This window comes from Dipodomys spectabilis, unplaced genomic scaffold (genome assembly GCF_019054845.1).
Source record: "Dipodomys spectabilis isolate Male_0828 unplaced genomic scaffold, ASM1905484v1 ptg000147l, whole genome shotgun sequence".
In the NCBI taxonomy this organism is placed as follows: domain Eukaryota; kingdom Metazoa; phylum Chordata; class Mammalia; order Rodentia; family Heteromyidae; genus Dipodomys; species Dipodomys spectabilis.
The window spans coordinates 4,257,737-4,283,820 of NW_024870824.1; the positions used below are offsets into that span (position 1 = coordinate 4,257,737).

General features: G+C 38.6%; 1 pseudogene; it reads right to left on the bottom strand.

The window, feature by feature from the left end:
* Window positions 1–3,738: 3,738 nt before the first annotated feature.
* On the bottom strand, window positions 3,739–4,349 carry LOC122118022 (annotated as a pseudogene).
* Between the last annotated feature and the right edge of the window lie 21,735 nt (window positions 4,350–26,084).

Sequence of the window (26,084 nt, forward strand, 5' to 3'; positions counted from 1 at the left end):
AAACAGCTAAAAAATATAGAGACCCCTGGGGATAGTAATCGTGTTGTCAAGTAGAGCAAGATTAGTAGTAAGGGAGAAAATGATGTGAATGAAGCAGGCTGGGATGAGAAGATAATCTCATGTTATCTCAGTTTGGGTCTGACTGACATGGGGAGCCAAATAATTCTATTACTCTTCTGTGTCCTGTAGGATGTCTGCCATTGCTCTTAACTCCAGTTGAAAAGGAAGCAGAGATGATACGTAAAATACTTAACAAGACATGTGGCATGGGCACAAACATTCAGAATGGGCGCTGTCCAAAACCCACCAATAAGGCTGTTTCCAGCACCTCCTGGATGAATCACAGCCTGGTTGTAGATCATGGAAAGGAGTTGATGCTGTTAAAATGGCATGACGTCTTTTACGTTTTCAAAAAGATTGCTGTTAGCCATTAAACAGACAACAGCTGCGTGAACAGGCAAGCAGGAGAGGAAGCCAGAAGATTGTCCAGAAGCAAGTGAAGCAATCTATGTGCAAGATAAACAGGCCTGGAAGAGAGTCACAGCAAGAGAGATTGAAATCAGTGTTGAGAAGAAAATCGGGGTGATGAGAAAGAAAATGAAAATTTAACTATTGTAACCAAGTTGTAGCCCAATTGAGTAGAGAAAACTCTAGGAAAAGGACAGATCTTAAAGGAAAAATCATGACTTCTCTGCTAGGCATATTACACCTTAACTCACTTCCTCTGAGAAATCTTCTCACATTGCCTCAGGTAGTTGAGGTATACTTCCCCAAAAATCTTCCACAAAATTCTTTGCTTATTATACTTGTAAGAATTATCATCACATTGTATTTCTGTGTGTACATGCTAGTACTGGTGCTTGAACTCAGGGCTTCATGCTCTCACCTGGCATTTTTGCTCAAGGCTAGTGTTCTACCACATGACCACACCTTCACTTCCAGCTTTTTGCTGGCTAATTGGAGATAAGAGTCTCACAAACTTTTCTGCTGAGGCTGGCTTCCAACATCTATCTTCAGTCTTGGCCTCCTGATCAGCTAAGATTACAGGTGTGATCTTGCACATTGTTGTTTTTTTTTTAATTTTTTATTGTGAAAATACTGTACAGAGGGGTTACAATTACATGGGTAAGATAATGAGTACATTTCTTATCAAGCATTGTAGCCTCCTCCTTTGTTTCCCCTTCCCATCCTATCCTCCCCCCGTGTATTTTTTTTCTTATAGCCCCAGCACCAAGATGAGTACTAGTACATAGGGTACTCAAATGTTGATGAAGAAAATAGTAATGGGTATAGGTATATAAGTACATCTCAGCTATAAAACAGGCTAAAGAAAACAATGTGTAGGGTAAATAACTTAGGCAAAAATGACTAGTTGGTAAGGAACACGGTAAAATTTAATGAGTGACTGCTGTGCTTCTATGAAAAATACAAATCTGTTTGAACTAAAATTATCTTCATTGGTATTAATGTTCTTTATCCATTTATCTAAGGTTGTTTCCTTATAGTGCTGGTTGCTAAGGCAAATTAAACTCAACAAAAATAAAATTCTAACTGTATGTCCATGGCAGGTAATGAAATTAGATAATTTAAAGTGATACCAATAAATACCAACTTAAGAAGATGAGCAATGCTACCGAACCTTTAAACAATTGTCAAAGAAAACATGCAGACCAAAAATAGAGGGTTAATTTGCGTATTTGAGGATCGGTTGTAAACATTTAAGTGGAATCTAGTCTTATTCATGGCTGATTAAAGGATTTAGTATATATTAAAGAGATCTATTTCTGCATTTTCAAAATAAAATGCAGCTTTCTCTATCTTTTAGTGGATGAAGCAGATCAAGATATTTTTGGAAAATGAGGTAGAGGTAAATTTTATATCTCCACATGAAGTAATCTCAAGTGGCTTCTAAGTCTTTGGGATCTATAAACCACAAATAAAGAAACAGATACTTAAACTGAGGTGATAGTGAGAAAGTGCTTCTGGGTAAATCCCCATCTATTCTTTTTCAATGGCTTGCACATCAAATGTATTCCATCTACATATCAACGTTTTCATTTTCTAACGTGAATTCCTCCCAGAGCTGCTATGGCAATCGCTGTCCTATCTAACAGATCTAGCAGGAATAATCCATCTGATTGTTTTGTGATAAACATGTACGGCACAATTGGATACGGATAGCTCTGCTGTTACTGCATTATCATCTCTTAGATTCTAACTATCAAATGCTGCTTTCGTGGATTAAGTGGAGAATTAAGAATAAACGGACAAGCCATAGTTTTATGATTTCTCTTTTCACACAATAGATCTACCTGATAAGTTATGGTGGGCACAGTACAATTTACTGTTATCATATAATGCATATTTACAAGAGAAAATAAACGAATTTGTTGAAGATTCATGATATATTTTCTATTTCCTTAAATTCAGTAATCATCAGTGAGGTAAGTTTATCCTGATTATACTTACCAAAACACCCTTACTGCGGATTCCCATATACCTCCAAGATTTTCACTCTATACACCAAGAAAAGATAACATCCTTTTTAGTCTCTTCCATAGAAACATTTAAAATTTTATAACTATGAATTGAAGAGCTTACCAACTGCCTCCATAAAAGCTAGCTAAATTATCTTTTCCCCCTCTTCAAGAAGAACTCTCACAGGGAACAGCACAAAGGGTCAATGTGTGGAGAGTAATTGGCTGTTGTTTTCATTGTGGGAGACTGTTGGCAGGATATTCTCCCAACCAAAAAGACCTCAAGAACTGAACAAGTCAAAAAAGAAAATGCATTTACTTATAACTGGTTCTCTTCATGAGAAGAAACGTATAGACTATTAAAACTTGTATCAAATATTCAAAAAAAATGGATGGTGCTAAGAGTCCAAGTGTTTACCTGCTGTGGGTTTAGGCACTATCAAGGCACTGGGCTATGGGACTGAAGTAGACTCAAAGCTCTCCCAGAAAGTAAGCTCTGATGCCACTGAGGTAAGCCCTCAAAAAGAAGGCAGTTGAAAGAGGGACCTTGTCTTCCTTGTTCACTGCAGAATACGTGAATATCTTCCGCTGTGTTTAAGCAAAGTTTTCAAAATATTCCAGTAGTTCCACATTTAGCTTCTGCATGTCTCAGAAATGGTCTCCTACAGTATCAGCCCTTTCTTTTCCCTGAAATGGTCTCCTACAGTATCAGCCCTTTCTTTTCCCTGCATGCTCTGGAGCCATCACCTGCAACGAGTCATACCTGGCAAAAAGGCGCATCTCTAGATATCACCAGCACCACTGAGGTCGGTTCTCATGGTCTGGTGATTGTCATGTATTCTGGACCACCATTATTAATACAATCCTCTCCTCCCCCAGTTCTGGCTACTGTTCCTATTCCTAGAGTTCTGAGTATAACCAGCACCGGTCTTCTCTTTATACCAGGGCACCAGTGTTGACGACATAGCAGGTTACTCAGTAATGTTTTCTCTTTTCAAGATTATTTCACACCTCTTATAACACCCAGCATGTTTTAAACACTGACATAATTCCCTAAGAAGATGAAACAAAGATGGAGAAAGGTTATCTTAGTAGAAACAAAACACACCAGTTTAGTTTTCAAATATTATTCCATATCCATAATTTGACAAAAGCCGTCATGAAATAATCTGCAGGCTAGTTCTAACAGACAAACACCTGTAAGCAGACATGACTGTCCTAACTTATGTATTAGGTATGAGCTGTGCAAATATTACTTTTATTATTCGTGGTAACGGTGGAGCCAGAGAGTACTGTGCCTTGTCCATGCTGCAGGGTGGGAACCACAGAGTGTGGCAGAACTTGTGGCCTTTCCCAGGCCACGACTCCTGTGGCCTGCACCAGTCAGCCCACGCGTCCCTCTTGAGGACTGTGGACTGGTTTGGAGAGCCACTGGGTGTCAGGATTTCTTCTGATGATCTTACGGAAAGGATCAATGAGGATAACCTGAAAGAGTTTGTATGTGGAATCTTCACCAAGCCAGACGGAAAGGATCAATGAGGATAACCTGAAAGAGTTTGTATGTGGAATCTTCACCAAGCCAGCAAGAATTCAAGACTCAGAGCTCCCAGTGACGGAAGGTTGTGGGCCAAAGAGCTGCCGTGATGGGCGAGCGTGCCATAAGTCGCATCCTTAGGAACGGGCTTTTGCAGCCCCCAGGGCGCATATGAATCCTGTATATGACAAAACCTTGCTTGGCCTTGTATCACAGGCAGAAGCGCCTTGTTGGACCAGAGAGCTGACGGCTCTGCCTGCAGCCAGCTCTCAGAAGAAAGCCACCAGATCCGACTGCTTCTTCCTCCATGGCTCCTGGATGGACTTGTAAGCACCCATCTTGGCTTACCTGATGGCTGCCGCCAGATGGAAAGAAAAATCTGCCTTACTTATTTTACATTGCTTACATACCTTGCGGAAGCATTACTTATTTGCTAGATTACTTCTACAAGTTGTGTTCAATAACCAAAAAAAAAAAAAAGGCATCTGGCTCATTAATATTATCCTTATTGGCAATCATGCCCCTTGTTATTCCATCTGTAAAATAGCAGAGACTAGCATTCACTGACGGAGCTGTGCTGGCCACCACTTGAAACACTGTGTACACAGCCCAGCACAGTATATGGCACATAGTAGAAAGGCAAGGAGCCTTTCTATGGATGTCTTATGCATAACTGATACTATCCATGTTTACATTCATCAGGCCAGCTACTGCCTGAGCACCTGTAATGCAGCAAGAAACCCTCTTGGTCTATGAGGGATCACTGGAAGAGCCTTGATGAGTTGGAGATATGTTTGTTTTTTTCCCAGGAGCATAAATCTCATCAATAATTTACAAACAGGAGAAAACAGGGTTGCCAGAGAGATTAAGTGGCTCATAAATGTGCTACTATTCTTCACATTCAACCTGACTTCTTTTTGGCTATGGTCATAGGGTCTGGAAGTTAATTTTATGACTAGCTAAGGACATAAAAGTAGACACAGGCCTATGACCAGTTGAATAAACTTGAGGAGACAAGCAGACGTTCTATGTCAGCCATAGAATGTAAACCTAAAATAGTTTATGATCTTTGCCTTTCTACTCTGAGCCACATACTGTGCTGGGCTGTGTATATACAGTGTTTCAAATGGTGTCCAGCACAGCTCCATGAGCAAGTGCTAGTCTTTGCTATTTTACAGATGGAATAACAAGGCTAAAGAAATTGTCCAAAGGTACACAGGTGGTAAGTGTCAAGGAAAACATGTGAATTCCTTTCTATCTGTCTCCCCAGTTCAAGTTGCAAGCACTATACCAGCTACTAGCATAGTCAGCTCATTTCGGATTACAACTTGTATATCTAGTAGCTGAACTAGAATAACACATTACTTCTTTGGGCTACTTTCCATTTTCTTCCCAAGTTAGGAATTGGTAGACGTTGCTATGGCAACATTTTCCATCATTTTTTTTCTACTCTTTGTTCTCCTTTCAGATTCCCTCATCCAGTGTTATGTGTTTCCCATTAAGGCTTAAATGGACCCTGGAAAGCTGGACTAGGACTTCCCATCACATTTCACATGGACCTGGTTTTTCATCTTGATCTGGCTTTGTATCCATTTCCCTGTTCCCCACTGACCTAGACTATGGACCTGTTACCTTTTGGGTCCATGTGCTGACCTGGCCATTTAGGTTGACTCATAATATATTCTGTCTTTATCTTGAAAAATGTTTCTATTTTAACGTTCCTCAAGTATTTATAGTTTCTCTTCCCTTAGGTTCTGATAGTTTATGAATAATTTCAGGCTAATAAAGCTCTCAGACCACCAGTTCCTACCTGTTCTGTATTTCACTTCTGCAAGCAGTTTTCATTCTGATTAAGGGACAGGATCTGAATATCCCCTTTTCTGTCTCTTCCCTATATCTAAAGACGTTGTCACATTCAATAGTAGCCCAGCATGGGATTAAGCACTATGTACTTCCAAGCCCTTTACACTTAATAAGCATGTAATTAATTTAATCAATAAAGTAATGAACACCTGGTCAGTGGATGCATATGTAGAGAAGAGCTGATATGGGCCAGTAATCCAATTGTGCATAAGACAGAAGTAAGAGGATTGTGATCTTGGGCAGGCCTAGAACAAAAGCATGAGAATCTATGTGAAAAATAAGCTAACATCAAAAAATGGTCATACATGTGGACCAAATAGTAGAGCACTTGCTAGCAATCACAGAGCCTTGAGTTCAAATCATAGTACCACTAAAAACAAAGAGAGAGAAAAAGAAAGAGTGAGAGAAATGTAGGTGAACTCTAATTTGGTTTTTCTTTTGTGCAATAACTAAGCAATATTTATTCACTGAGTTAACAATAATGGCTGATAATTGGCTTTTAGTCGCCTATTTAGTTTAAGATATTGTTAACATATTAGTCATAATATGTGAGACATCTTCTGTGCATCTGGCTGCTTAAAGTTTTAATTAAATAGCATCAACAGAAATAGAAGCTACATGTCAATCTTCTTTTATAGTAAAGGCAGGTCAGACATGTTCAGAGGAGTTAAATAACTCATTGGCAATCACAGGACAGTGAGTGTGCAATGTGGGTTAGGTTTCATATCAGCATGACCCCAAATCTTGGACTTCTTCATTTTTATATTGCCGACAATATTATTAAAAAATTCCCTTAAAGTTTGCAAGTGCTTTCACGAGATTGAAGAGCTAGTACATGTCTTTCATTAATCCGTTAGAACAGACTAAGTCACAATATAGACTGCTATTTCTTAGCAGAAAGCAGGACTTTGCATACAAGGAACTCAGGGAAGTTAATATAATAAAAAATAACCTGAAAAATACTTAAAACATAAGCATCTCTGATAAATAAGTCCATAGTTCAGAGTCCTAGGTGACCAACTTCTGAGAAGAGATTACTTAATGCCCAATGAGACTTAATAGATAACACAGAGGAAATTTGTAGGAAACAGAGTTGGGGGTGAAGTGATAGATGAAGAGAAGTGGATCTCCTACTCCACAGATCTTTAAAATGGTGGCACAATTAAGAGAAGAGATAAATTTCCAGTCCTACTTTGTTCCCTGTCTTGGCTCTGGTTACAGGAATTGGACTATTAGTATAAGAGAGCAGAAGAGGCTCTACCCTGCATGAGGTCAGTTTGAAAGTCACCTAACAATGGATGAGGCATCTTACATTCAAGTAAAACACAGATGCACATTAAAAAGTAAAAGCATGACAATCTTGAATAAAAGAAAATCAATCATTCTTAGGAATCAAACATTAAAATTATTTGGTGATCCTTGGTACTTCTAGCTTTAGGTCCATTTAATAGATAAAATTTGTGGTAAGAATGACAGTCAGATGCAAAATCTATCACTAGCTTAAAGGATATATTCTCATTCCAGATCCATAGATCATTTCAGAGTTATCTGGGCACGTCTATAAAAGCACTGAAAAAAGATAGCTATTGGTGGGGGTGAACAATATCCAAGTATATTATTTCTGTGTATGAAGTAAGCATAAGGAAAGCCACTGAAAGCTGTTGGAAAATGGGATGGGGAAAGAGAGAGCAATAGAGAGGGCTAACAGAAGGAATCAATCTAATCAAAGTATAATATATGCACCTGTGATATCGTTAGTGAAGCCTCTTGTACAATATTACATTTTCTCCTTCAAAAAAGTATCTATGGTGGGATTGCATGAAACTGCAGAGCTTCTGCATGGCAAAGGACATGGCTAGCAAGATAAATAGAAAGCCCACAGATGGGAGAAGGTTTTCACTAGCCATACAATGGACAAGGGTCTCATATCTAAAATATACTTGGAACTCAAAAAATTAAATCCCCAACAACAAATCCTTAAAGAAATAACCTCCCCATTAATTAGTGGGCTACAGACTTAAAGAGAACTTCTCAGAAGAGGAAGTAAGAATGGCCAATAGACACATGAAGAAATGCTCAACTTCTCTAGCCATAAAAGAAATGCAAATTCAAAACAACATTGAGGTTCCACCCCAGTTAGAATGGCTATAATCAAGAAATTTAATAACAGACACTGAAGGGGATGTAGACAGAAGGGAACCTTACTGCATTGTACTGGTGGGAGTGTAAACTTGTTCAACCACTTTGGAAAGCAGTATGGAGGTTCCTCAAAAGACTCCACATAGAGCTCCCCTATGGCTCAGTATTCCCACTTTTGGGCATTTACCCTAATGATCACAAACAAGACCATACTAAGGTTACCAGCACGACTATGTTTATTGCAGCGTTATTTACCACAGCTAAGATCTGGAACCAACCCAGATGCCCCTCAGTAGATGAATAGATCAAGAAAATGTGGCATATATATATATATATATATATATATATATATATATATATAATGAAATTCTATGCCTCCATCAGAAAGAATGACATTGCCTCATTTGTTAGGAAATGGAAAGACTTCAAAAAATTATATTAAGTGAAGTAAGACAGGCCCAAAGAAACTAAGTCCCAAGGTTTCCCTTATTGGCAATAACTAGTACATGTATAGGACAAGTAGAAAAGTTCAAAAGCTATGTACATATGACCATATAAGATGATGTTAAGCAAAATGAACCCCAAGATAGAGACACATTTTTTTTCTTTCTCGCTATTGTTTCTAACGTATTTATAATGTGCTATGTGATTTTTTGTTTCTTTGTATGTTCCTCCTCCATGGTATGACCCTTGTTTTCACTGTATTTGATTCCGGTGTCCTGCATCTTATGTGTACACTTCTGTAATTTGGTGAGGGGAAGGGAAAAAACAAAATGCTTAAATAGGGATACAGGTTGACCCATTGTAACAATGAGATATACAAGATACTATGTTGAAAACGGACTTTACAACTTTGGTGGTGGGGGGGGTTGGGAGTGGGGGGGTAGTTGTGGAGGTGGGAGGGAAGGGATGCTAGGGGGAAAATGAAGGAGGAGGCAGCAATGCTCGATAGGAAATGTACTCATTACCTTGCTCATGTAACTGTAACCACTCTATACAGTATGTTTACAATAAAAAAAACATACAAAAAATAAAAAACAAAAAATAAATATCTATGCTGACCATCCAGCTAAAACCAGTGGCAGATTGTCAAATACGACCTACAAGACAGAAGATCTTCACGATCTAACCAAAACTAGCTGAAATTGGCCTCGAAATTAGGTTAGGAACAGCAGAAGAAATATTGATGGAGGGCCTACTCTCAAAATTCATGTTGAAATACTAATCTCCAAAATGATGGTATTGGAAAGGATACCTCTGGGTCCCCTATGATCTAAGCTATGATTAGGTTACAAGGGTGGAACCCTCTTAACTGAAATTAGTGCCTATGTAAAAGAATCCCCAGAGAGCTGCCTGACTCCATTCATACTATAAGGACACAGCTAGAAACCACCATCTGCAGGTCCTTAGCAGACACCAAATCTGCCAGCACCTTGATCTTAGACTTCTTGGCCCCAGGTTGTAATAAATAAATTACTACTAATTTTATTTTTTATTTATTAGTCATGAGGCTTGAACTCAGGGCCTGGGCGCTGTCCCTGAACTTTTTTGCTCAAGGCTAGTGCTCTACCACTTTGAGCCACTGCTCCACTTCCAGTTGTGTGGTGGTTAATTGGAGATCAGAGTGACCTGGAGTTTCCTGCCTGGGCTGACTTCAAACAGGGATCCTCAGATCTCAGACTCCTGGGTAGCTAGGATTACAAGCATGAGCCACCAGCACCAGGTACTATTAATTTTTTTAAGTAGCTTTTGGAGTCTGTCTTTCTACTCACATTTTCATATTAGGTTATTAGAGAGTTTAAGAATCTTTAAAGATGCAACTTTCTCTGATATAAAGTAGTTTTCCTTAAAGTTACTTCCAGAAAGCCACTTTTCCATTATTGTACAAATCTCCTTCTCTTTCCTTGGTTATCTTTTGAAATATGTCTGTGTATTAATAAATGTCTTTGTAATTGCAGGTACAGAGAACCACACGAACCAACAGTAATAGATGCTATCAGCGTCATTCGCTGCACTTGGAATCTCTTCCCTTTTCTGGGAGCCTTTATGCAGGTTTCCTTAAGCCATTGCTTGCTGCAGCCTCGTCTGCTACTTTGCTTTCGAGGACTTCCCTCAGGCTACTGAGTTGCTAATACTTCGTGGGCTGGAGGTGTCCAAGTGTTTTCATTTCCCCAGAGACAGAAAGTTCAGGACAATGAAAGCATAACTCTCTGGCGTCAGGTCAGGAGGGTTCCAAGGTAAAATCTATGTTCGAGGAACTTGCCTAACATCACAACTTACTTTTCTCATTCTGTAACGCTTTCTCCACTTCCTTACTGCATCTCTTGGGAGTACTTCCTTAATAAATGACTTCCACTTGAATCATCATTTCACACTCAGCCTCTAGGGAGACTGACCTAAGACACTGGCTCAAATAAAAACTGGCTGGAGTGGTTTTGGTAAGGCTGCAAGAGGCAATCACAGAGAAAAAGGGCACAGTGCTGTTGAGAGAAGGAGACGCAAAAGCATGCAGGTCTTCACTATACCACATGCCTCCATATGCAGTGCATTGGGATTTGTAACTGTGTTAGGAACCATTCTACTTCCCTCCCTGAAGACTCCTTTTCTATGCTTCAGGCAGCCCTGTCCAAGGACAATCAAGTCACAAGCATTAAGTATGGTTACCTAAGCATGTTCTTTCTTCTGGGGCTGCAAACAATGTGCACACACACACACACAAATTGTTTAAGTTCTAAAGTGGCTGAGTAAATAAGGCTGAGTGAAAAGTGAAAGAAAGTTTAGATGCCCCTCAGTAGATGAATGGGTCAAGAAAATGTGGTATATATACACAATGGAATTCAATGCCTCCATCAGAAAGAATGGCATCGCCCCATTTGTTAGGAAATGGAAAGACTTGGAAAAAATTATATGAAGTGAAGTAAGCCAGGCCCAAAGAAACATAGGTCCCATGGTTTCCCTTATTTGCAATAACTAGTATATGTCTGAGTCAAGCAGAAAAGGTCAGATAAGTTGATGTTAGGTGAAATGAACCCCAAGATAAGTATTCAACTGTTTTTGCTTTCATGCAATTGGTTCTAACATATTTATAAGATGATTTCTTTGTTGCTTTGTATGTCCCTCTCCCTCGGTGTAACCCCTTCTATCATTGTATTTGACATTGGTATACCTTGTGGAGGAGAAGGGCAAAAACCAATAGTTTAAATAGGGATACAGGTGGGCCCATTGCAACAATGAGATGTGCAGGTCGTTATGTCGAAAAACAAACTTTACAACTTTGGCGGGGGGTGGGGGGTGGGAGGGTGGGGGTTGGGGGGTGGGAGATGGAAAGGGGAAACAAAGGAGGAGGCTACAATGCTTGATAAGAAATGTACTCATTACCTTGCCCATGTAAGTGTAACCCCTCTGTATGGTATTTTTACAATAAAAAATTATTAAAAAATAAAAAAATAAAAAAGAAAGTTTAGGAAATGCAAATACACTGGAATATTGTGATTATTGTTTGATATTCTACACTTAGAAATACACTAGCAATTATATAATATCAATGTTTTGTATGACAGCAGAAATATTTAGATGCATCAATGTATGTTTTACCAGCTTTTCACTAGAGAGTAGTTACTTCATATTCTAGAATGGATGCCTGATTGGACAGTCCACCTTGCCTAAAATAGGTGTATGTGGATGTTGAGTGGGGAATTGATTTCCTTGTGGCCTTTTTCTTTACCTCAGCAGCTATAAGCTAATATTTGGTGTTCTTGGACCTGCATTGGGTTTGTGTGGTAGGTGATCATGGGGATAATTAGCATACTGTCTCCCAAACCTTCACTGCACTCTTTTTTGGTACATTTTTATTGTAAAAATGCTGTACAGAGGTGTCACAGTTCCATGAGCAAGGTGATGAGTACATTTTCTATTGAGCATTGTTGCCTCCTCCTTTGTTTTCCCCCTACTTTTGCCAGGAGTTGTGACACCCTGACCATTAGTCACTGCCACTCTTTGAGCATGTCAAACATCCTTAGCCCATAGCAATACCATAAAATACACACAACACATGAACATAATCAAAGCAAAGTAATACTGGTTCTTCTCATCTGTAATAAACTCCATTGTTTTCTGTTAAAATTGACTCTATTTCATTTTATTAAAATGCTAGCTCAACCAACTAAATTGATTTCAGGGCTCATTAATGGGTTATAACCAGTGCCTTGAGAAATTAGGGATTTGCATCTAAATGCTAATTTTGCCAGAAGAATTGCACCTATAAGTCATTATCATCCACTACCACCTTGTTGTATAGCAGCTTATTATTCATGCAAGAAACGTGTTTTGAGCAGCTGCTCTAAGCAGAGCATTTTGTTGAGAACCAAGAATGATAAAAACAGAAGAATGTTCCAACACTCACCTTTAAAGACAATATATTATACATATTATATAGACTATATAGTGGAAATATAACTATATATGTATTTAAGGTACATATAGTAGACTCGTGAAAATAGATGAGTAATAGATTAGATAGGTAGATAGATAGATAGATAGCTTTCTCAGAACTGCTGGTTGTCAGGGAGAGAACCAGAAAGAAGGGCCCACAGCCAGAGCCACTGCCACAGTCACCCCTAAAAGTGGATCTCAGCTGCCCCTGGAGACCCTCCAGGCCACAGTGCACACAGCCAGCCCAAGACGCCTTTTGCTATTGTTTGACATCACTGCCTGTTGCCCTGGAGAAAATTGCAGTGGCCCTCCCCAGGTATAGATAGGGTTTCCTATCACCACTTCCATGAAACATCAGCTTGAATATAAATCTGCAGAGGAGTGCAGAGGAGAAAAAGGGGAGAATGCAGTGAACACTTCAATATATGTCCTACAAGATTAAGAAGAGTGAAGGAAAGGGAGTGTAGGGGAGGAATGGATGAAGATGTTGAATGATGCATTGTATTCATAAACTGCTTTGTGCAATGGAAACTCCTTTCTACAACTATATAAAGGTAATTACAAGAGAAAAAATTTTTAATAAATAAACCTGCAGTGACTTTGAACCTGGGACCTGTGATTTTGCATGGTGGCTAATAGCTTGATTGGCTCTTCAGTTACTTTTCTCTCACTGTGTTTTAATTTCCTCCATTGTATCAATTCAGTAGTAATAAAACTTGCTTCACAGGGTTGTTTGAGCACTAAATGAGATACTGTTTCCTAAGTACTTCGTGATGATGGGCTCTTAATGTGAGGGACTCTTTAAATCAGATTTAGATCAGATTTTATTGTGGGAGATCAGCTTAGCTTCCAATAATCAAGCCTAAAAGAGGGAAGGAGTCCCAAACCACAAGATGGTTTGGGACCACAAACAAAACATAGCAAGACAAAAGAATGACTATGTCCAGCAAGCAAGTGGACTACTTTAAACTACATCATGAGATTTTTGCTCTTAGAGTTCAGGAATCTGACAGAAGGAAGCCCAAGCTGGGATGGAGAACACGGCTCTGAGAAGATCTAAGGCTTTGTGAGTCTTGGCCTAGAGAAGCCTGGAAGCCAGAAATCCATGGGAAAGAAGCTCCAGAGGAAAGGCAGAGTATAGGGGAAAGACAAAATGGTGCCAAAGAGCTCACCAGGCATACAGTGAGATGCTGCTCCTCAACATTCTGAGATGATACGGTATTCTAGAGCAGAGGTCTTCAAATATACTTGCCCCTATATACTTTAAAGCAAGTTTACAAACTGTATCCCACAGATCTTTTTTTCTGATTCTAAGGTTTGAATCTAAGGTTGTACTTGATTAGCTATGTATCTAGTCTATTGGACTTAGATTCTGTCCAAGCTGGCTTCAAACCATGATCTTCTAAATCTCAGCCTCTTAAGTACTAGGATTACAGGTGTGAATCACTGGCACCCAACTTACCCACAGAATTTAAGATAGCATCTAAAATTTATCATAAACTTAAATAGTTAAAAAGGTAAGTAATTTCTAACATATAATATATATGCTTTAAATATATTTTCTTTAAAACTTCAAAGCTTTTTTTTTTAATTTTTAGAAATTGCCCTTTTAAGCAAACAAAGGGTCCCAGAATCCCTAAATTGAGAAAAACAGACCTAATTTTCACTAGGGAAAAAATAGCCAACAGTATTTGTACTATGAGTGTTTACCTGTACCCGTGTCAATCCTCTGACTTGAATTCCAGTCTTAGAAAAGAGAAGGTATGAGGTCTTTCTATGTATGGGGTTTTAAGGACTGAAGAAATAATGGGTTGCTCACTTTTTTTCCTGGAAGCTATCTTTTTCTCTAACACAATGCTCATGCATGAGTTGTAACATCTCTTGGACATGTTAATGGTTAGTTAAGATATTTACCATAGTCTGTTTTAGGGTGATGGAATGGAAGGAAGCAACTAACTATAAAGGGGGAGGTGGAAAGAGAAAATTGAGGCCACAGGCACACACAAAAATGGCCAGTATAAGAAAAATACATTTTCATACTGAAGAATTGAACCTTTTTCTTAAAAAGAGCTCTGAATACTCACCAGAAAATCCTCTTGTTCCTGAAAGCGAACAACCATTTATAGAGCAATATCTAACAGGATAATCGTTATATGCACAATTTTTCAATTAGGGAAAAATACTTGCTCTGTAATAATGTATCTAATGTTGAGCCAATCAGTACTGAAATGTAGAACTAGTGGCATTTCTTCTCACCCTTTCTAAAAGAAACGGAAAATGATCCTTTAGCAAATTGTGCTAGGATTTCAGAGGACACGTTCATTTCTTCTGGATTTTGCTAGTAGCTCTACTTAAGGGCCCTAGAATGCCTTTCGTTCCAATTAATCTTGGCAAAATATTGCCTTTAATTTTGATATGTGAATATTTTATAAAGTGCTATGCTACTTAGAGCAAATATAGAATCCAATAAAAAGAAAACTTAAAGATACTTAGTAACTTTTTAAAAAGCATTTTAAAGAAGGCCAGCGTGCTGAAGAGTTAGAGTCCACAGTCCCCAACTACTGCTGCGGTCAGCCTCAGAGCTTCAAGCTAATCAATACCAACAAACCAGCTCTGCAGAGGTCTGGGCAGTGGCCTTTCTGTACTACATATTCTAAGCAGCTCCAGCCACAGACATTTAGAGTTTTCAGTTAGGTTCTTTGGAATTGCAAAATTGATTTCAAATGGAAAATTTTTCTTTCTTTAAGCATGTGCATGACAGATACAACATTCTACAAGAAAGGCAAATTCCACACCGTGACCTTCACACATTTTCAGAGCTGGCAAAAATCTTAATTTGTGGAGTTAACTTGTGACCTGGAACATACATCTATGTTGCTCAATTTGTCAAAGCAGTTCTTGTGTGGCAAACTTTTCTACCCCCAATCCTTTGCTTACTCTATAAATGACAGCAATTTAAAGCTCATGAACAGAGTCAAAGCTAAATATGTAAGTTAATGAACACGTAAGTGAATAACAATCTATGAAATGCAAAGCACCAAGCCAAACTCCATTAAACTATTTAAGTTTCATTTTCCTATCAAGAGGAGCACATTACTCTTTCCTTTCCCCTTCCTTTTTGCCCCCTGGATTTATCTTTAGGAGACTGTTCAACAAGTGTAAAACTCCTTGAAATGACTAAAGCAGAATAAAGCTGGGCATGAAAGACTGATGAGGGGAAAAAACTGTGGGTAAGAAATGCAGAAGTCACAACAAATAGTTCTATAGGTCTCAGGAGTATAAAAAAGGAAGACAGGACTTATGGTTCTCTACCTCTTCTCTTTGCAGTCCTCCACATTAGCAAGAGCAGTGAGTATGGAGTCTGCTACAAGTAAAACCCAGGGAAGATGAGATACAGGATAACTAATCTAATTGATTACGCAGCACAGAATTCCTTTTTAAATGGTAGATCCCTTAAGTACAAGTGCCCTGTCTGCCACCAAATGAGAATGTAGTCTTCCTGGAACACCTAACTATATATAATGATTCTCCTGTAGGTGATGAATTTAGTGTAGTTTAACCTTCCTCTCTTTTTAAAATTAACACTACACAATTAGCCCAGATGCTCCTCAATGGATGAATGAATCAAGCAAATGTGGTATATGTACACAATGGAATTCTACTCATCCATCAGAAGGAATGATATTGTATCATTCATAAGGAAATGGAAAGACTTGGAAAAATTATATTAAGCGAGGTAAGCCAGGCCCAGAGAAACATAGGTTGCATGATTTCCCTCGTTTGTGGTAGTTAGAATGTGCCCATAAGTCTGTAAGCAAACACACCGGGTGGTAAGCAAGGGGCTACAAATGAATTAACTGAAGTGTAATAGGCTCTACAGAATGCACAAAAAGACTAAGTCAAAACCCAACAAAATAACCAGGAAATGGGTACTCGTAAGAGGAGAGGGGAGAGCCCAGAGGAGAGCCCAGAAGAATGAAGGCGATAAAGGGGGGAAATACAAGCAAAAATTTATTGGGTATATACTATACAATTGAGAAATATAAGGGAAGGGGTGTATCAAAGGGGGTGAAGATGTTGAAGTGATGACATTAAATAAAGATTCATTGTAAAACTGCTTTGTTAGGATGGGAAGGGGAAACAAAGGAGGAGGCAACAATGCTTGATAAGAAATGTACTCATTACCTTGCCCATGTAATTGTAACCCTCTGTACAGTATTTTCACGATAAAATGTTCTAAAAACAAAACAAAAAAACTGCTTTGTTAAATGGGGGGAAATCCAATATATAACCTAAAATTAAGGTAAGTGAGAGAAGGGGTGGGCCGGGAGGGGCAGATAAGAACGTTGAAAGGGGTGACATCCATCAAGATGCACTGTATTCATAAACTCTTTGGTGAATAGCAACTCCTTTGTACAACTACTCAAAGATAATAAAAATATTCAAAAGATTACCACTATATATTGTTAAAGATATATTTTATCATTATCTTCTTTATACTTTATTTTTTTTTTCTTTTTTTTCTAAAAGTTTGTTTGTTTGTTTGTTTGGGTCTAGTCATGTGGCCTGAACTCTGGGCCTGGGCGCTGTCCCTCAGCTCTTCAGCTCAAGGCTTGCGCTCTACCACTTGAGCCACAGCGCCAATTCCGGCTTTTTTTCTTTTTGCTTATGTGGTGCTGAGGAATCGAACCCAGGGCCTCTGGCATGCAAGGCATGCGCTCTACCACTGAGCCACCTTCCCAGCCCCATCTTCTTTATACTTTAAAATGAGCTTTTTTAAAATAAGTTCTTTTATTGTGAAAATACCGTACAGAAGGGTTACAATTACATGAGCAAGGTAATGAGTACATTTCTTATCCAGCATTATTGCCTCCTCCTTTGTTTTTCTCCTACATCCCTGCCCTCCCATCTCCATGACTACACTTCCTCCCCCACCGCCAAAGTTGTAAAGTTCATTTTTTGACATAGCATCTTGTACATCTCATTGTTGCAATGTATCCCTATTTAAGCAATTTGTTTTTTCCCTTCCCCTCTCTAAATTATACCATCAAATACAGTGAAAACAGGGGTTATACTATGGGGGAGGGACATACAAAGCAACAAAATAATCACCTTATAAATATGTTAAAAACAATAGCAAGAAAGAAAAAACCACTTGTGTCCTTATCTTGGGGTTCATTTCACCTAACATAATCTTATCTGACCTTTTCTGCTTGTCTCAGACATATACTAGTTATTGCAAATAAGGGAAACCATGGGACCTATGTTTCTTTGGGCCTGGCTTACTTCACTTCATATAATTTTTTCCAAGTCTTTCCATTTCCTAACAAATGGGGCAATGGCATTCTTTCTGATGGAGGCCTACAATTCCATTGTGTATGTATACCACATTTTCTTGATCCATAGAATGAGCTTTGCAGCAAGAACTACTAAGAAGTTCTCTAGACTTGATTTTCCATCTCAAGTGTAGGTTTCCATATTTTATCAAACATATGCTGTTACCAGCCTTATACAAAAGACATGGTATCCTGAAGACAGTTATGGAAGAAAATTATGGCTACTTGGCAAGCTACCTGTCAATTGCTAATCCAGTAGACATTTTCTCTTCCTCCTCCTGCTCCTGCTGCTGCTTCTCTCCCTCTTCCTCCTCCTTCTCCTCCTCTTCCTTTTCCTCCTCCTCATTCTCTGAACTGGTGCAGGACTTCACATCCTTGTTTGGCTTTCTTTCTTGTCTCAGCAAGGCAAAATTGAATTCTGCACAAAAATAGTGCACCATTGGCAAGCAAGCCCTGGCTCTGCTTTTTCCACTCAAAACAGGAGCTCTGCCACTTGAGCAACATGACTTTTCTGCCAAGGTGGGCTCCTAACCCTGGTCCTCAGATCTCGGCCTCCCTTCTGAGTGGCTAGGATTACAGGCTTGACCCACGGCCTAGTATTTCTCTCCCAACTTTGCAAAGGAGATGCTGGTTTATTTTAGTATCACTTAAGCACATATGTTGTTCTAGCTCAGGAGTATAGTGTGTCTGAGGAAATCCACTCATACCAGCCCCACTTCTCTTACCTATGCTTGATTTCATCCTGAGCATATGAAACAGCTCTGGGCAGTGAGTTAGGAAGCTAAGTGAGGGTTCCTAGGGAAGGAAGATTTCCTTACTCAAAAGTAATGTTGCAAGGAAGCTATCATTGATTTGTGCTGGACGTTGTGACTACATGCTAGAACCTACTTGTGCAGCCATTATTCAACCAGCATGAGGACAAAGCCAAGGCAACTAGCAACAGCAGAGTTGAAGATGGAAAGAATGGTTAAGTCATCCAAGCCTTGCCCTATCTTGCTCTTTCTTCTCATGTTCATATTAGTTAAATCTCCTATTGTGGTTTTAAAATATGTCCACAATTCCTAGATTTTCTTTCCTATAGCATGTGAAGCCTAATTCTCCTCTTTGGAGAGTGATCTAAACTGGGTGATCTGCTTCTAACATGGAGAATAAAGCAAAAGTGACGCTAGCTGTCACATCATGACAACAGCAGGAGAATCCTCATGGAGGGAAGGAAAATGGTTCCTATAGACATGTAGGGAAGCCCTATTGGAAGCTGACTTTCTAGCTTCAGTCAAGCCTTAAGATACTCATATCCTAAATGCTCCATATCACACTTGGAAAAACCCAGCTAAGTCACTCCTGAATTGCCAATTCACAGAACCAGTGAGATAACGTATTTGTTTTTAACTCACTAAATTTGAGGGACATTTGTTATGCAGCTGTGGATAACTAACACATGTTTAAAGATTGTATTTTCTGGATTTGACAATGACCAAATATTTTAAAATATCAAATCCTAAAACAAGAGACTGGCAAGTTCCTTCATGGGTCTTTTGGATTAGTCTCTCCTTTTTCTTGAAAGATTATGTAACACTATTTAAAACAAATGGTATCTTTCTCATAAGGCTTTCTGCAAAAGGAGGTAACAGTTGTTCCAAAGCTTTTCTTTCCATAACCATCTGGTGAGAGGCTGAAATCACTCTGGTTATGATTAAACCAATTGCATCTCATTGTATCCCTAGAATAGTGTCCCCCAAACTGTCTTATAGGAAATGTGTCCAGAATGATATTAACTTATTACCAAAATTAGGTGTGGCAGTGGGGAATTAGAAAAGATTGAGATTCAAAATGTACATATAACACATTAAGGACTATAGAGAAAAGTCTTTCTGCCAAGAGATCCATTTAACTTGCTTAATCCTAAATTTCTCAAATAATTACCTACTGCCTTTACAGATTGACCCCCAACAAAAATACCTAGGAGCATTAAATGGAGCACTACTCTTCTGCAGCATAAAAAACATGGGAATAGGTAAGAAAGAGTTCAACATGATTTATACTGAATGGAATATATTAGCATAAATGATTAAAATAACACAAAACACCATACTCAAAATAACATAGCCATCCTACAGTGATATAGTCACATCCATTATCTGAGTAATTCAAAGTGTCTAAGTTTAGACTCAAACTTCAAGTCAAAAAATGGTGTAAGTCAAGAAATACTAGCATTCAATTGTAGCAAAACAGAACCCATGCACATTATTTCAACCTCCCAAAATACAAACTTTCTGTTAGTTTCTTCTTTGCGATTAAACAATAACATTTTTGCCTTATCCTTTTAAAAGGTTTAAAATGTTCACTCTAAAATGTTGGTTATAAGGAGAAAACTTCTTGCAGCTATTTCTGGAATCATGACCTTCGATATATAAGACTATGAATTTGAATATCTATGCCAAATGAAAAGTCAAATCATTCATCTGTGACTTAGCCAGTTACCAAAGCCTTAATAACAGAAGTCCTGGTTTCTGTCCAGTTCGGTCCTAAAGTCAAGCAAATAAAGCCCCATTCTTCTTGAATGGGTAGAAAGATCACTTACAATTTGCTCTAACCTAACAAAGTTCTGTATGGTAAATGGTTCTTCCCTAGAGTTGGACCAGATCTGACATACCTAGAATAAAAAGATCTTTTAGTGCAAGAGTCTCTAACCTCACTTTAGCATTACAACAGTGAAGGGATTGTTTGACTATTCAGAACTTTAAGGCTTCAGTGGAAATGTGATTTATGGACACAAATATACACACAAGTAATCCCAATTTCTCCCCCATGCTCATGGCTCTCTCTTTGCTTCTTGCTTCTTTTACCACGTCCAGCATCTGGGAAAAGAGGATGGTTTTATAACTCTGGTCCGAGTGAGAACAGAGTGCTTTTCCTTAGTTCTCTTAGTACAAATAAGATATGCCATCATTTGGATATTTAGTATTTAGGAAGGAATTCCCCAAAGAAAATAAGTGAAATAATTATGGAATATTCCATAAGTGATCAAGTACCACAAGAACAGTCTAGGGCTACAACTACAGTTGACCCTACTGGCTGGTAAATTTGTTTGGATTCTTTCCTCATTTGTTCTGTCTTAATCCATTACTCTCACCCTGCATTGACAGAAAGAGGACAAAATGGCTATCCTCTGTCACCCATATCCATCACTTCCCAACTTTTCAAGTTCCACTTTTTCTTTTTTCTTTTTTTTTAAATTTAATTTAATTTTATTTGTGAACATACTGTACAGAGGAGTTACAGTTACATGGGCAGGATAATGCGTACATTTCTTACCAAGCATTGCAGCCTCCTCCTTTGTTTACCCTTCACATCCCTTCCCAGCCTCCCCCCTCCCCCCCTAATCCCAATCCTTCTCCTTCCCCCCCCCCCCCCCCCGCCCTGCACCAACGTTGTAAAGCTCGTTTTGGACATGACAACTTGTACTTCTCATTGTTGCAACAGGTCCACCTGTATCCTTAAACAACTGGTTTTTCCCCATCTCCTCCACAAGTTATACTGACATCAAATATAGTGAAAGCAGGGGTTATACTGTGGGGGAGGGACATACAAAGTAACAAAGAGATAATCTTATCCACTTTTTCTTTGATATAAAAAATCCTTGTCTAACTTTCCTAACTTTCCATTTCCAACTAGTCAGTAATTCCATAAAGAGTATTGCTTAGTCCCAGAATGTCTGAGTTTATGAACATCTGAACTATTCTTTGTTGTTTAAGGCCAGTACAAGGATACAGACTGCACTCACTTACTGAGTGTAGCTATGAGAGCTCACAGCTACTAGTACAGAGGCAAAGGAGGGGTGAGATGGTCTCAGAAACCAGAAAGGGTCTATTCGGTGGAGGAGCCATACTGAATCTGAGAAGATCTAGGTTTCTTTAGCCTGTTATACATAAATTGTTCAAGGGTACTCCTTGAATCTCACAAGGAAAGTATGGCCACTGGCTCATATTGGGAACCATCGACATTATCCGCTGGCATAAACAATAAGTTTCTTAGTGTCTGATATGTGAGGCTCACTACATGTTTATCCCAGCTTTCAGTACACGTGGCTAGCAACCTAAAGACAACAGCACTATTCTTGAAAGATAGAGAACCCTGTGGTTCTATCTATTACAAGCAGTAAGCTCTAAGTGAAGAGGCAGTAATTTCAGACACTTACCTACACAAGTTTGGAGCCAGATGCTGCTTGGCCTGGGGGAGTTATGGTTGTGGAGGAGCACATTCTGTATAAAGACCTGAATTACTGTGGAGTAGGCAAGGTGAGTGAGTAGGAAGATGGCAGGAGGACTAGAAAAGAAAGAGTAATTTCATAGTGTGTGTGTGTGTGTTTAGAAAATTATTTTTAGGAAGAGAAATGTATTTTACATCATTTAAAATGGGTCATTTGCCCCATTATGTTCCTACCTTTCCAATTCGACATAGTCTTCAGAGAAACCAGGCTCTGCTTATGACCATGCAGGAGAAAGGTAGCACCAGAAATCAGGGAGAAAGAGGACTCTTCCAGACAACCTCTGAACACAGAGAAGCTGTTTACTGAATGCGGGTAAAGAGGACCGTACACCACCTCCCAGAAATCTCGAGATCCCAGAAAGGCTTGGACTTTGCAAAGTCTGAATAGCCAGGAGCATATATATATATATGAATCTCTTGGTAATGATGAGCAGAAATCAAGAACTGAGAAACAGAGGAGAGAGACCTCAACAGAGAAAGTTCCAGCAGGACATCAGGACAACTGCAACCATACACAGTATCACGGAGAAGAAATGAATATATGTATGCCTTACATTCAGTAGTAATGCCAGGGGGAGATACGGGCATAATAAAATAGTATGATACAGTTAATAAAATAGAACTCAAAGGAATATGGTCCCTAATTTCTTTTGACTGTTTCAAGGGCACTTTTCTTGGTTTCTATACTGCTCTCCCTTATCCCTGGCCTACATACTGTTCTGGATAAGCGGCATCTTCCCATTCACATAATTTCATGGGGTCAATGACCCAGTGCTGTATGGCTCTAAGGGCCTTGTCACCCATTTCTAACTTTCTGACCTGATTTTTGACATCTTAGAATTCTGAAACTTATAGTAATTTTGTGTTCATTTTTGGCTGACTTGCTTTGCTTTCAAAAATCTGAACACAGTGTCTATCTTTGCCTCTTCCTTTTGACTCCATTCTGGCTTAGTTTTCCTTCAGGGTTTCCCATGGCCCAGTGTCCATCTACCTCTTTTTGGATTACCGGTGATATTGGCTCTGGCCATCTTCATCCAGGGCAATGGCCTTCTGACCCTACTATACTCCCCACTGAGTTCTTCACCCTTTAGCTTACAGTCTTTTCTGGGATACAAGGACCTTCATAATCTGATCCTTGCTTTTCTCTCTCAATTCTTCTGTCATTCTTGAGTAAAGATTATCAGGTAGGTCACTAAACTACTAAACTATATTATATAAACATATGTGAGCCAAAACTAACCAAACCACCATTATGAATTTATTATCAAAGTATATCTTATTTTTATTTTGTTTCCTGATAGATTATTCTATTAACCTCATTTTTTCCTAGTCCTGAGGCTTGAACACAGGACCTGGATGCTGTCCCTGAGTTTCTTTTGCTCAAGGATAGCCCTCTATCATTTCAGTCACAGCTCCATTTCTGGTTTTTTGGTGGTTCATTGACTTTCCTGTCTGGGCTAGTTTTGAACTCTGATCTCCATACCTTTGCCTACTGAGTAGCAAGGATTAAAGATATGAGCAACCAGTGTCCATATAACCTCAATTTTTAAAATAAAACATTGAATCAAGACAAATGATTTGAATTTAAAACAAGGCTCACTATGTCCTTGAGAAAGAACAGTCTGGTATAATAACTAAGAGCTAATAATATGAACCCCATAGGCAGTTGGCCTAGTTGTTTGACTCTTAATTTTGTCACTTATTATATGTAGAATTTCTAGAGCAAAGTACCTAACTTATGCTTCAATTTTTCTCATGCACAAATTGAGGGTGATACTGTTTCTTATCTCAAAGGCTTACTGTAATATTTAAATATTTTCATATCTGTAAAGTGCTTGGAACAGAATCCAAGCATAAAAAAAACTTTCAGTGAACACTAGCTACTCTTATTATTGCTATCAATGGATGGCTTAGTCTATAGCAGGTTTCAGTTCAGAGATCACCCATGAACTCTAACAATACTCTCAAAACCTTTGGGCAAAAGCAATTAAGATAGATTATGAAGTCTCTATGCTGAATATAAAGAGCACTTTACACATTCACTGAGCTGGGAAGAGTGTGTCCCTGCCATTATGCCTTTAATAGCTAGAAAAGCATTCAATTACAAAGAAGTCTCTAATGTTATTATTTTTCTCATAATCTGTCTGGAATAGACTCATTTATCCTCCTTAATATTGCTTAAAAATTACCCTGTACTTTGCTCTCGGTCTACCTTTCCCACCTTCTTCTCACAACTATTTTGATTCTTGAAAAAGAATTAATGAATCTTCATACTATTTCATAGGGAACATTTCCTATGAAAGAAATATAGAAACTATATTTCTTGCCAATACTAACTATCTCATCACAAACATTGATCTATTAGGTAGGCAAAAGAGACAAGGATTCTGGTCTTATCCTCTTTGGAATTATAAGGTAGGAAAAGGGGAAAAAGCTATCAAAGACAAAATGCCCAATATACCAGCTTCTTTATAAGATATTTTAGCACAACCAGAGATGATACAACGTGGAAAATCCTCATTGATTGTGGATTCTATATTGTAAATTTGCTTACTTGCTGTAATTTATTCATCACCTCTAAATCAATACCCACAGTGCTTTTGTGGTTATTATTGGGAATGCTTTGAAATGCTAGATAAACAGTTGTTTCACATCTAAGTTCTCAGCTGAGGTCATCAAACAGGTGACAGTCTATCTCCTGTTTTGTCTTTCCTACTGTAAACATTTGTCATTTTTATGAGCCACTAAGTGCCACATTACTCTCTCTTTTTCTTGGTAATTTTTCTATTTAAAATTGTTCTCAGCAGTAAGGTTGAAATGCTATTTAATGTCTCTGAGCACAAGAGAGCCATGTTAGATAACACTACTGAGGCATGAGTTTTAGTGCTGTCAGACAGGAGTTCAAAATTAATTAATCAACAATGCATATTAGGCAAGATGTTTTAGAACAGAAACACATGAAATAAAATTGTGTATTGTATCTGTTGATGAAAATGCTATGACCAGAAGCTTGAAGCTACCTTCTGTTTCTTTTAGGAACAAGGTTCAGTATTTGCAAACTCAAGGGTTACAGAAATTTTATAGATCATAATTACAGTATATATGAAGAATCAAATCCAAAACAAATTACTTAATTCAAAGAATTCTTTTTGCTAGCTACTCTCCTTGCCTAGTGCAGTGGGTTTTCAAAACAAAACTCCTCCAAGGGTAATGTTCTTATTATATAAGTTGAAACACTGATGTAAGGTTTCTACCTTTTTCTAGTAAACAAAGATGCCTTATGCACCTTATCTGAAGGAAGACTGAGAAATTCCACAAGTATCTAGTTTAAGGAGAGATATAAAAGATAAAAGTAAACTTAAAGCAATGTTTATAAAACGTAGTTTCCTCCCTTTCCCACCCCCCGATTATCTGGGTGTGTTTTAAATATCATCTTCCTCCACACCCTCAACCACCGGGTAGTTGACTTCTCTCTGCTATAACAGGGCTCACAGACATGGGATTATACTGACAAGAAGATCAAAGTTTCTGTTTGTCTGTCTTCCATGAAAAATAACTCAGCAGACACATATCTTCCTTTCCAACTGGCAGAAACTTTGGCTAATGCAGGCATTGTTTTCCCCATCACATCACATCCAGATACCTTGTCCTAAGAGGCCAGAGTTACAGAATTGGGCCCTGGTTCTGAGGAGAGGAAGTAGACTGGGGGAAAGATTGGAGCATATAAATCTACCTTCACTTATGAAACCTGATGTAAGTGCAGGCATACCAAAGATTACCCCCACTTGTATGCCAACTACAAGTGCCCTTGGGATGACTTTCTGGCTCAATAATTTAGGGGAAGAACTCAGAGAACGTAGTTTAACCATTATAGTTATGTCTCTAGTATATTACAGGCAAAAGATGCCAATTAAATACCGGCCAAGGGAAGAGACACATAGGAGAGGGTGTGTGTAACACTAACCTTCTCATCAGACTTCCATGAGATCTTCAGGAAGAGTCACATCTTATGGAATAAGGTCCTTGGGGAAAGGG